The 10,642-nt window shown below is 44.2% G+C and overlaps 1 non-coding gene across 1 annotated transcript; it reads right to left on the bottom strand.

Moving 5' to 3' along the window:
• Window positions 1-605: 605 nt before the first annotated feature.
• Window positions 606-709, bottom strand: LOC125123747 (U6 spliceosomal RNA). The gene has a single exon (XR_007134134.1). It is a non-coding gene; the product is annotated as a U6 spliceosomal RNA (small nuclear RNA).
• Between the last annotated feature and the right edge of the window lie 9,933 nt (window positions 710-10,642).

Here is a 10,642-nt window from a genome sequence, read left to right as displayed (position 1 = left end):
TTCTCCCCTAAAGCCTCCAGAAAGGAATGCAGTCTGGCCAACAGCTTGATTTCATTTATTTATTTAAATTTTACTGGAGTATAGTTGACTTACAATGTTGTATTAGTTTCCAGTGTACAGAAAAGTAAATCAGTTGTACATATACATATATCCATTCTTTTTTCCCATATAGGTTATTACAAGATTTTTTCTTTTTGTCTTTTTAGGGCTGCACCCCCATCATATGGAGGTTCCCAGGCTAGGGGTCAAATCAGAGCTACAACTGCCAACCTACACCACAGCCACAGCCATGCCAGATCTGAGCCACATCTGCACCTATGCCACAGCTCATGGCCATGCTGGATATTTAATTGAGCAAGATGAGAGATCAGACCCACATCCTCATGGATACTAGTTGGGTTTGTTATCACTGAGCCACAATGGGAACTTCCAGGTTCTTACAAACAATTGAGTAGACTTCCTGTGCTACATAGTAGGTTCTTATTAACCATCAATTTTATACAGTAGTGTGTATGTTATTCCCACGCTCCTAATTCCCCCCTCCACACCACAATTTCCTCTATGGCAACCATAAGATTGGTTTTGAAATTTGTGAGCTTGTTTCTAACACTATGGAACCATTCATGAATTTGTGTGTCATCCTTGTGCAGGGGCCATGCTAATCTCTGCACTGTTCCAATTTTAGTATCTGTGCTGCCAAAGCAAACACACAGCTTGAGTTTAGCCCTGTGAGACCTGTGTTGGACCTCCAGAAATGCGAGGTGATTAAATGCATGCTGTTAGAAGCTGGTAATGTTGTGTTAATGTGTTCTACAGCAGTAGAAAACCAATACATTTGCTCACATGGCTATAATCAGGCGTGACTGCGCTGGGTGACCCAAGAGTCCCATTTGCCTGTCTGGTGGTTGGTGCCAGTTGTTGACTGGACCACTCTCTCCACATGGTCTCTCATGCTCAAGGAAGCAAGGCTGGCCTAGCTCACCTGACAAGGAGCTGAGAGCAGCATCTACAAGGGTTCTCGAGACTGTTCAGAACTCCTCTCGATGCCACTCTTGCCACGTTTTATTGATCGCAGCCCGTCACAAGGTCTGACCAAATTCAAAGGGAAATTGTCTCCCCCACTTTGAAGCACCAAGGGACATGCAGAAGGGACAGACAATGCATGGATAGGAAGAATTTGTGGCCATTTTTCTCAGTGTACCAGACTGGAAACTCTTGAAGGAACTGGCTCAGTGAAGAGTGGAGTGGGGAAGGGGTGCATTCTCTTCTCTCTGCATCAAATGACTGAGGAGACTCTAAGAGAATCTCTTCAACATTGTGGTGGATGTGCAGGAAGAGGAGATGAGCATCTTGACCCCGACTGCCTAGATTGGCAGTCTGTAGAGGACACCAATGATGGGAGTTCATTCATTGGTTTTTTGTTTCTTTATTTTTATTTTTATTATTTTTTCTTTTTAGGGTGACATCCAGAGCACCAAAGTTCCCAGGCTAGGGGTTGAATCGGAGCTACAGCAGCTGACCTATACCACAGCCACAGCCGCTTGGGATCCAAGCCTCCTCTGCAACCTACAGCATAACTCAAGGCAACCCCAGATCCTCAACCCAATCAGTGAGGCCAGGGATCAAACACACATCCTCATGGATACAAGTTGGGTTTGTTACCACTGAGCCACAGTGGGAACTCCTATTTTTTAATGTTTTTTTCATAGTTGATTTACAATGTTCTGTCAATTTCTGCTGTACAGCAAAGTAACTTCAGTTGTACATTTAACATACATTCTTTTTTTCATATTACCCTTCATCATGTTCCATCACAAGTGATTAAATATAGTTCTCTGTGCTATACATCGGGATCATCCATTCGTTAAGAAAATATTTCTTGGGCACAATAATGATTAATTTTATTCCACCTCAGGTGGGTCATGGGGTTCCCAGATGTTAAACATTATTCTAGGTGTGTCTATGAGGCTGTTTCTGGATGGAATTAACAGTGGAGTCAGTAGAGTGAGTAAGGCAGACTGCCCACCCTAACATAGATGGGTCTCATCTAATCCACTGAAGGCCTCATTAGAACAAAGACCCTGAGCAGGAAGAATTGGCTCACTCTCTCTGCCTAATTGTCTTTGAGCTGGGACATTGGTTTTCTGCTTTTGAAGTAAGATTTCGACTTGAACTTATACCATCAGCTCCCCTGGTTCTCCAGGCCTTTCGCCTCAGACTGGAACCACTGGCTTTCCTCGGTCTCTGACTTGCTGACTGCAGGTCATGGGATTTCTCAGCCTCCATAATCATGAGTCAGTTTCTTGTAATAAATCTCTTTGTGTGTGTGTGTGTAATCTCTCTCTCTCTATATATATATATACATATATATGTAGTGAATGTTTGCATCCATTTCCCCCTCCTCCCCACCATATGCTGAATTCCTAACTCCCAGTGATGCTGTGGGGAACTGGAGACTTTGATGGATGATTAGTTCATGAGGGTGGAGCCCAGGAGTTCCCACTGTGGCTCAGTGGGTTACAAACCAGACTAATACCCATGAAGACTCTGGTTCGGATCCTTGGCTTCACTCAGTGGCTAAGTATCTGGCATTGCTGTGAGTTGTGGTGTAGGTCACAGACACAGCTTGGATCCTGCATTGCTGTGGCTGGCAGCTGCAGCTCCAATTTGACCCATAGCCTGGGAACTTCCATATGCTGCAGATGTGGCCCAAAAAAAGCATCCAAAAGAGACCCCAGAAAGCTCATTTGCCCCTTCTACCATGTGAGGACAGAGTGAGAAATAGTTACCTGTGAACTAGGAAGGGGCATCTTACCAGGTACCTAATCTGCCTGCACCTTGGAGTTCCCAGCCTTCCAGAGCTATGAGAAATAAAATTTCTGTTGTTTATAACCCTCCCAGTCTAGGATAGATTGTTATAGCAGCCTAACTTGACTGAGATATATATCTTATAGTACATATATCATAATCTCCCTCTGTATATACATATACATGATTGACCCTTTAACAATTTGGGGTTAGGGGCACAGACTCTGCTCTCAGCCAAAAATTTAGCTATAATTTTACAGTAAGCACTCAGCATCTGAGGTTCTGTGGATTCACTGAACCATGGGTGGTGTGGTACTGTGATATATGTTTAGTGAAAGAAACCCATGTTTAGTGGACACATTCAGTTCAAACCCGTGTTGTTCAAGGGTCAACAGTATGTATATAATCTCCTATGATTTTATTTCTCTGGGGAGCTCTGACTAATACAGGTTTTTACTGCACATCATAGACCATTTTACTTTCTGGGGATTTAGCAGTAAACACAACAGATGAGAATCCCTGCCTTCGTGGAGCTTACATTCTACTGAGATAAATAGAAAAAAGAAAAAAAAAAAAAGACAAATAGGTAAAATGTGTGGAAGATAAGATGGATACAATTTTTTTTTTTGGTCTTTTTTTGCCATTTCTTGGGCTGCTACCACGGCATATGGAGGTTCCCAGGCTAGGGGTCAAATCAGAGCTGTAGCCGCTGGCCTACACCACAGCCACAGAAACATGAGATCCAAGCTACATCTGTGACCTACACCACAGCTCACGGCAATGCCAGATCCTTAACCCACTGAGCAAGGCCAGGGATCAAACCCGCAACCTCATGATTCCTAGTCGGATTCATCAACCACTGAGCCGTAACGGGAACTCCCTGACTATTTTATTTTATTTTTTGTCTTTTTAGGGCTGCGCCTGCAGCATATGGAAGTTCCCAGGCTAGGGGTCAAACAGCAACACAGGATCAAAGCCGCCTCTGTGACCTACCCCACAGCTCACAGCAACGCCAGATCCTTAACCCACTAAGCAAGGCCAGGGATTGAACCCTCAGCCTCATAGATACTAGTTGGATTTGTTTCTACTGCACCATGAAGGGAACTCCCCAGCAAGGAGATGCTTCAACCAGAGGGGCCTTGCAGTCTGGAGACTGGTAGAGGTTGAGGGACACATGACTGCCCCTGCCTGAAGGGGGTCTTCAATGGCAAAAATGTCCTAGAAGAGGCGGCACTTCACAGGTACCATAAATACCATCTCAACAGAGCCTACCAGTTCCATGTGGGCCGCTAGCTGAGGGATCCTCCCCACAAGAGGCCCGTCACAGGTGGAGGTCAGAGGTCAGCCTCATCTCTTGGGAAGCAGACAGGGGTGGGGAGGGGAGGAGTCCTGGAACATAGCTTTCCTGCTCTCTGAGAATGCGCGTCTAACTTTTGATGATCTTTTGTGTTATCCCATTGTTCAGTCATATGCAACAAGTTATTTCAGATAGTTTAAGAGAAAGAGGGGAAATTACAGTACATATATTGGCCTAATTTGCAGATCAGGAACCAGATGTAGGAGGGCTTCAGGAAGGGAGGGAGCCTGGAAAAGGAAGCTGCCTCTCATCTCTGATGCTCCTGTCCATCCTCTTCTCTCTCCCCCCAATCCCAGTCTCCCTCCTTTCCTCCCTTTCCCTGCAGACTAACTTTCCCTACATCTCCTACCCATTAGTACACTATGACCCCGCAAAGCTCCCTAGTTCACATGAGAGAGCCCCCAGCCTCATGCAGACAACAATCAGCATTCTCTCTTTACCAATACAATGTTCCAGGCAGAAAGAATGAGATCAACGCAGACAGGTGCTCAGTTTGGGTCCAGCCAGCCAGAATGAGATGCTGGGAGTGGACCGTATGAGCATGGCTGCAGGCCTCCCGTGGAAGCAGGCAGAAGACAAGGATGTGCATATAAGTCGTTTATATGTGAGATGACCCCAGGGAGCACCTCTAGGGGAGGGGGTAGCAACACAGGAAAAGGAGGAAGTTCCTGTTGCGGCTCAGCGGTAATGAACCCAGCTAGTATCTATGAGGATGCAGCTTTGATCCCTGGCCTTGCACAGTGGGTTAAGGATCCAGCATTGCCGTGGGCTGTGGTGTAGGCTGCAGATGCTGCTTGGATCTGGTGTTGCTGTGACTATGGTGTAGGCTGGTGGCTACAGCTCTGATTGGTCCCCTAGCCTGGGACCTTCCATATGCCACAGATGCTGCCCTAAAAAGTAAAATAAAAAATAGGGAAAGGAAGGAAGCCATGGATATGTTAGTAAAGCATGGGAAACTGGGCTTCAATGCCACAAGGACCTCTGGGAGGGTATGAAGAGCACACTTCTATTGTCCTACCTGAGAGGGGAAGGAGCTGGGGTATTTATCCACCAGCTCTCATCAGTCACTGGCTGAGGGCTGCTCCCAGAGGTGTTAATTCCCTGCTCTCCCTGGAGTTTGCTCAGGTGGAAAATCCAAGTGCTTCTGAAATAGGAGGGATGAGGGCAGGGCACAACCCTTAAAGAATGACATTGCCCTTGAGGATGTGACAAAAACTGGTTAGAACCAACTAGGTCCAAGATGGTGGAAGATTCAACTTCCAGTGGACCTTGAGACTCATTCTATGCTCCTTATAATACATTAGCATGCTACGTGACACTTCCTCAGGCACCATGACAGTTCCAAGGCTGACCATAAAAGGCCAAAAAGAGGGCTGAGCCTCAAATCCTAGAAATCCCAAAATAGTTGGAAAAATTCTGCATCTTGTTAGCCTATGAAATGGCCCAGCCCATGGAGTCTCCATTGTGGAAAAGGAAACAAACCTGACTAGTATCCATGAGTACGTGTGTTCTATCCCTGGTCTTGGTCAGTGGATTAAGGATCTGGCATTGCTGTGGCTGTGGTGTAGGGTGGCAGCTGCAGCTCCAATTTGACCGCTAGCCTGGGAACTTCTGTATGCCATGGGTGTGGCCCTAAAAAAAGAAAAGAAGAAGAAAAAGAAAGAAAGAATGGAAAAAGAAATTGCCCAGTCTATAGAAACTAATCACCCTATATTTCAGGGCTGTTCTCTTGCCTTTTTTTTTTTTTTGCTTTTTTTGCTTTTTAGGGCAACACCTAAGGCATACAGAGGGTCCCAGGCTAGGGGTCGAATCAGAGCTACAGCTGTTGACCTACATGACAGCCACAACAATGCAAGATCCAAGCCACGTCTGTGACCTATACCACAGCTCACAGCAACGCCAGATCCTTAACCCATTAGACTCCTAGCCCGTGAACCTCTATGTGCCTAAGTGTTGCCCTAAAAGCCCAGAAAAAAAGAATGTGAAAACACATGGTAGTGGAGCAATGACTCTTTTATTTACATTGTTATAATGTTTGTGTAGTAATTGGACTTGAGAGTGAAACAATGCTCCAAATTTTGGTCTTTCTAGGGCACCTGAGGCCTATGGAAGTTCCCAGGCTAGGTGTCGTATCAGAGCTGTAGATGCCAACCTACAGCAATGCAGGATCTGAGCTGTGTCTGTGACCTACACCACAGCTCGAGGCAATGTCAGATCCTTAACCCACTGAGTGAGGCCAGGGATCGAATTCGAATCCTCATGGGTGTTTGTAGGGTTTGTTACTACTGATTCACAACAGGAACTTCTGAAATTCTCCAAAATTTTTAACTGAAAAATCCCCCCTATCTTTAAAGGCTCAAAATCATCTATTTTTTTAATGGCCTCAGGAGCTCAGTTAGTGTGAAGTCCCCTTTGAAAACAATGGAAACTTCATGCTCAGCCTCTTTAGTGCCTAGAGCAAGACAGCAAATGAGACCCATGAGAATTGGGGGCTTAGGAAAAGTTCCAGGTGATATTGGGGCATAAGTGCCCAGATGGGGCCTATGATTGAGGGAAGAAGGTTTGCACCCAAGGGAACTTGGTTACCCATTTACAACACAAGGCATTGCCAGAGATGTCTGGGGATAGAGGCACCTCGCGGGGGGCAGAGGCATCACCACAAGTGGTACGGCCTGTGCTTATCTGGGTACCCTCCCCCTTAAAAGAAGAGGTAAATTCTACCAACAGCTTGGAAATGTCCCCTCTAAATTTCTCCAGCCCAGATTGTAAGGACCCAGAGCTATCCTTGGCACATAATAATTACCCTACAGTTTTGGGTTTTTTTTTAATTTTTTCATTTTAGGTCTGCACCTGCAGCATATAGAAGTTCCCCAGGCTAGGGATCAAATTGGAGCTGCAGGTGCTAGCCTATGCCACAGCCACAGCCACACCAAATCTGAGCCACATCTGTGGTCTACACCGCAGCTTGCAGCAATGCTGGATCCTTTACACACTGAGTAAGGCCAGGTATCGAACCCATATCCTCATGGATACTAGTCCAGTTCTCAACCTGCTGAGCCACAATGGGAACTCCCATACTCTATGGTCTTTTTTTTTTTGGTCTTTTTGCCTTTTCTAGGGCCCCACCCGCGGCATATGGAGGTTCCCAGATGAAGAGTCTAATTGCAGCTGTAGCCACCGGCCTACACCAGAGCCACAGCAACTTGGGATCCAAGCCGAGTCTGTGACCTACACCACAGCTCATGGCAACGCCGGATCCTCAACCCCCTGAGCGAGGCCAGGGATCGAACCCGAAACTTCCTAGTTCCTAGTCAGATTTGTTAACCACAGAGCCACGATGGGAACTCCCCATACTCTACAGTCTTGAAGGTATCTTAAAACTGTTCACCAGACATTAAAAAATAGTTAAATCTGAACCTTCTTTTTAAAATGGCCCTTAAAAAAATAGTGTAACTATATCTGTTCTCATGTTTAAAATATCAATGGGAAATTCCCAAAATGTTAGCAGTCTTTTTTGTATCTGGGGATACAAATATACACTTGATTTTTATTTTTAATTTTTATCTGTAGTGTCTGTATTTTTACAACATCCATGTATTATATGTTTATATATAATTTCTAAAGCTGAGGATTGAGAAAGACTCAACCTCGGAAACCAAAAAGAAGATCAATGGACTTGTCTTTAATTATAAAATACTTCTTGAGTCAGAAGATATCAAAAATAAATTTAAAAGACAAGGAGTAGGCTGAGAGAAAGTATTTATAATATGTATAGCAGAAAAAGAATTATAGCCACTATATACATATACACCATAAAATCAAAAAGGAAAACAATGCAATTAAAAAATTGAACAAAAGACAACAGCAATTTATGGAAGTTGAAATTAAAATGCCCAATAAACAAATGAAAAGTTCTTAATTTCACTAAAAAAAAACCCAAGGAAATAGAAGTTACAACCAGTAAGAAATATCATTTTTGCCTATCGGTTTAGGAAACATTTTCAAAAAAGGTTAATATCTAGAGTTTATGAGAATGTGCATCCTCTTAGGAAACTGAAAAGGCTCATAGCATCTATGAGGATATATACTACTGGAAATTCTCTTCCTAAAGAGAACTTAGTGTTATATGTCGACACTTTCAGTGTGCATAGCCAGGGTTCCAATTATAGGTATCCAGCCCAGAGAAACAGTTACCCACATGCACAAAGGGTACAAGAAGAGGCATGAGGAGTTCCCTTGTGGTGCAGTGGGTTAAGGATCCAGCATTGTCACTGCAGTGGCTTAGATCGTTAACTGTGGTGCGGAGCTGCTTGGATTGTTAATGTGGTGTGAGTTTGATCCCTAGCCAAGGAACTATAATTAGTCCATGCTATTGAAAACTGTGCAGCATCTTAAAAGATTTGGGAAGACTTGTATGTAGTGACATGGCAAGATCTTAAAGATGAGGGCAGGGAGTTCCCATCGTGGCTCAGTGGAAAGAATCTGACTAGCATCCATGAGGATGCAGATTCAATCCCTGGCCTAGCTCAGTGGGTTAAGGATCTGATGTTGCTGTGAACTGTGGTATAGGTCGCAGATGTGGCTTGGATCTGGCATTGCTGTGGCTGTGGTGTAGGCCAGCAGCTGCAGCTCCAATTTGACCCCTAGCCTGGAAACCTCCATATGCCACTAAAAAAAGACAAAAAAAAAAAGAAAAAATGAGGGCAGCATAGCACAGGAGTAAACCAATGACGACTCTTAACACCAGCCTGTCTGGATTCAAGTCATGGTGCTGGCACTTCCTGCCTGTCTACACTCAGATAAGCATTCCATCTTTCCACTTTTAGGGAGAAATAATTGTATGTACTTCCTAGGGTTTGTTGTTTTTGTTTTATTTATTTATTTATTTCATTTTATATTTTAGGGCCGCATCCTCAGTATATGGAGGTTCCCAGGCTAGGGATAGAATCAGCTGTAGCTGCTGGCCTACACCACAGCCACAGCAACACAGGATCTGAGTCGCATCTGCAACCTACACTACAGCTCACAGCAACGCCGGCACCTTTAACTCACTGAGCAAGGCCAGGGATCAAACCTGCGTTCCCATGGATGCTAGTCAGATTCGTCAACCACTGAGCCATGACAGGAACTCCTTGTTGTTGTTTTAGAATTAAGCAGTTCAATGCATGTAAAGAATTTTGAATTGTCCCTGTCTCGTAGAAATATATCCATACTTCTAGCTCTCATATATCATTTTATGAGAATAGCAAGAGGTAGAAAACCAAGAATGATATCAAAGCTTTAATAATAAAGATAATACATCTATAATGCACTTGCCTGTACATGCGCAGATAATAGCCTAGGAGAAAAGACACCTTGTTAAGTAGCATTATTTATTTCTGGGAAAAGGAGGGGCTTGGGAGGGTCTGAGACAGCCAGGGGATTTATTCTGTGAACTCTGCACTTTGTATTGTTTACTTCCTTACAGTAATAAATGCAACTTGGGAAAATACCATGGAAAGTAATAAAAATATTTTAAAAATCTTAAAACCACAAACTTGCACACACACACACACACACACACACACAAATATACACACAGAGAAAGAGAAGGAACCGTATCTAAGGCAAAGCAATACAGGCCTGAACCCTAAACTCAAAGATTTAGAATTACAAATGTTTTGCTCAAGGAAATCAAAGATTGTGCCATTTTTAGGACTGTTAATGTCTGTTTTGTTATTCAAGTAACTTCCTTAGCAATATAAAAACAAATGCAGGAGTTCCCGTCATGGCTTAGTTATTAACAAATCCAACTAGGAACCATGAGGTTGTGTTTTCAATCCCTGGCCTTGCTCAGTGGGTTGAGGATCCAGCATTGCTGTGGGCTGTGGTGTAGGTCACAGATGCAGCTCAGATCCTGAGTTGCTGTGGTTCTGGAGGAGGAGGGGGGCTACAGCTCTGATTGGACCCCTAGCCTGGGAACCTCCATATGCCGTGGGTGCGGCCTTAGAAAAGACAAAAAGAGAGACCCAAAAAAAACCCACAAAATGTGCTGTAGTTTCCATTGCGGTGGAAACAAATCCGACTGGCATTCATGAAGATTCAGGTTCCATCCCTAGCCTCAATCAGTGGGTCGGGGATGCGGCATTGCCTTGAGCTGTGATGTAGGTCACAGATGCAGCTTGGATCTGGTGTTGCTGTGACTGTGGTGTGGGCCAGCAGCTGTAGCTCTGATTAGATTCCTAGCCTAGGACCTTCCATTTGCTGTGAGTGTGGCCCTAAAAAGAAAAAAAAAAAGAAAGAAAGAAAGAAAGAAAGAAAAATGCATTGAGGCCTTTAACAATAATTTGTAGAAATAGGAATACACAAATGATCTGTCCTGTCAACAACTGTGGCTGTCACCCACCATGGTGCTATCTAGACTTGATTGGGGGTCAATTTCACCTTGCTTTTGAAACCTCCTCATCCTTCCCAGAGTTCCAAAGAGCAGTTGCTAAT

The sequence above is a fragment of the Phacochoerus africanus genome, chromosome 3 (assembly GCF_016906955.1).
Source record: "Phacochoerus africanus isolate WHEZ1 chromosome 3, ROS_Pafr_v1, whole genome shotgun sequence".
Lineage (NCBI taxonomy): Eukaryota > Metazoa > Chordata > Mammalia > Artiodactyla > Suidae > Phacochoerus > Phacochoerus africanus.
The sequence above is the reverse complement of the archived record's forward strand: the minus strand, read 5'-3'. Positions and strand labels throughout refer to the sequence as shown.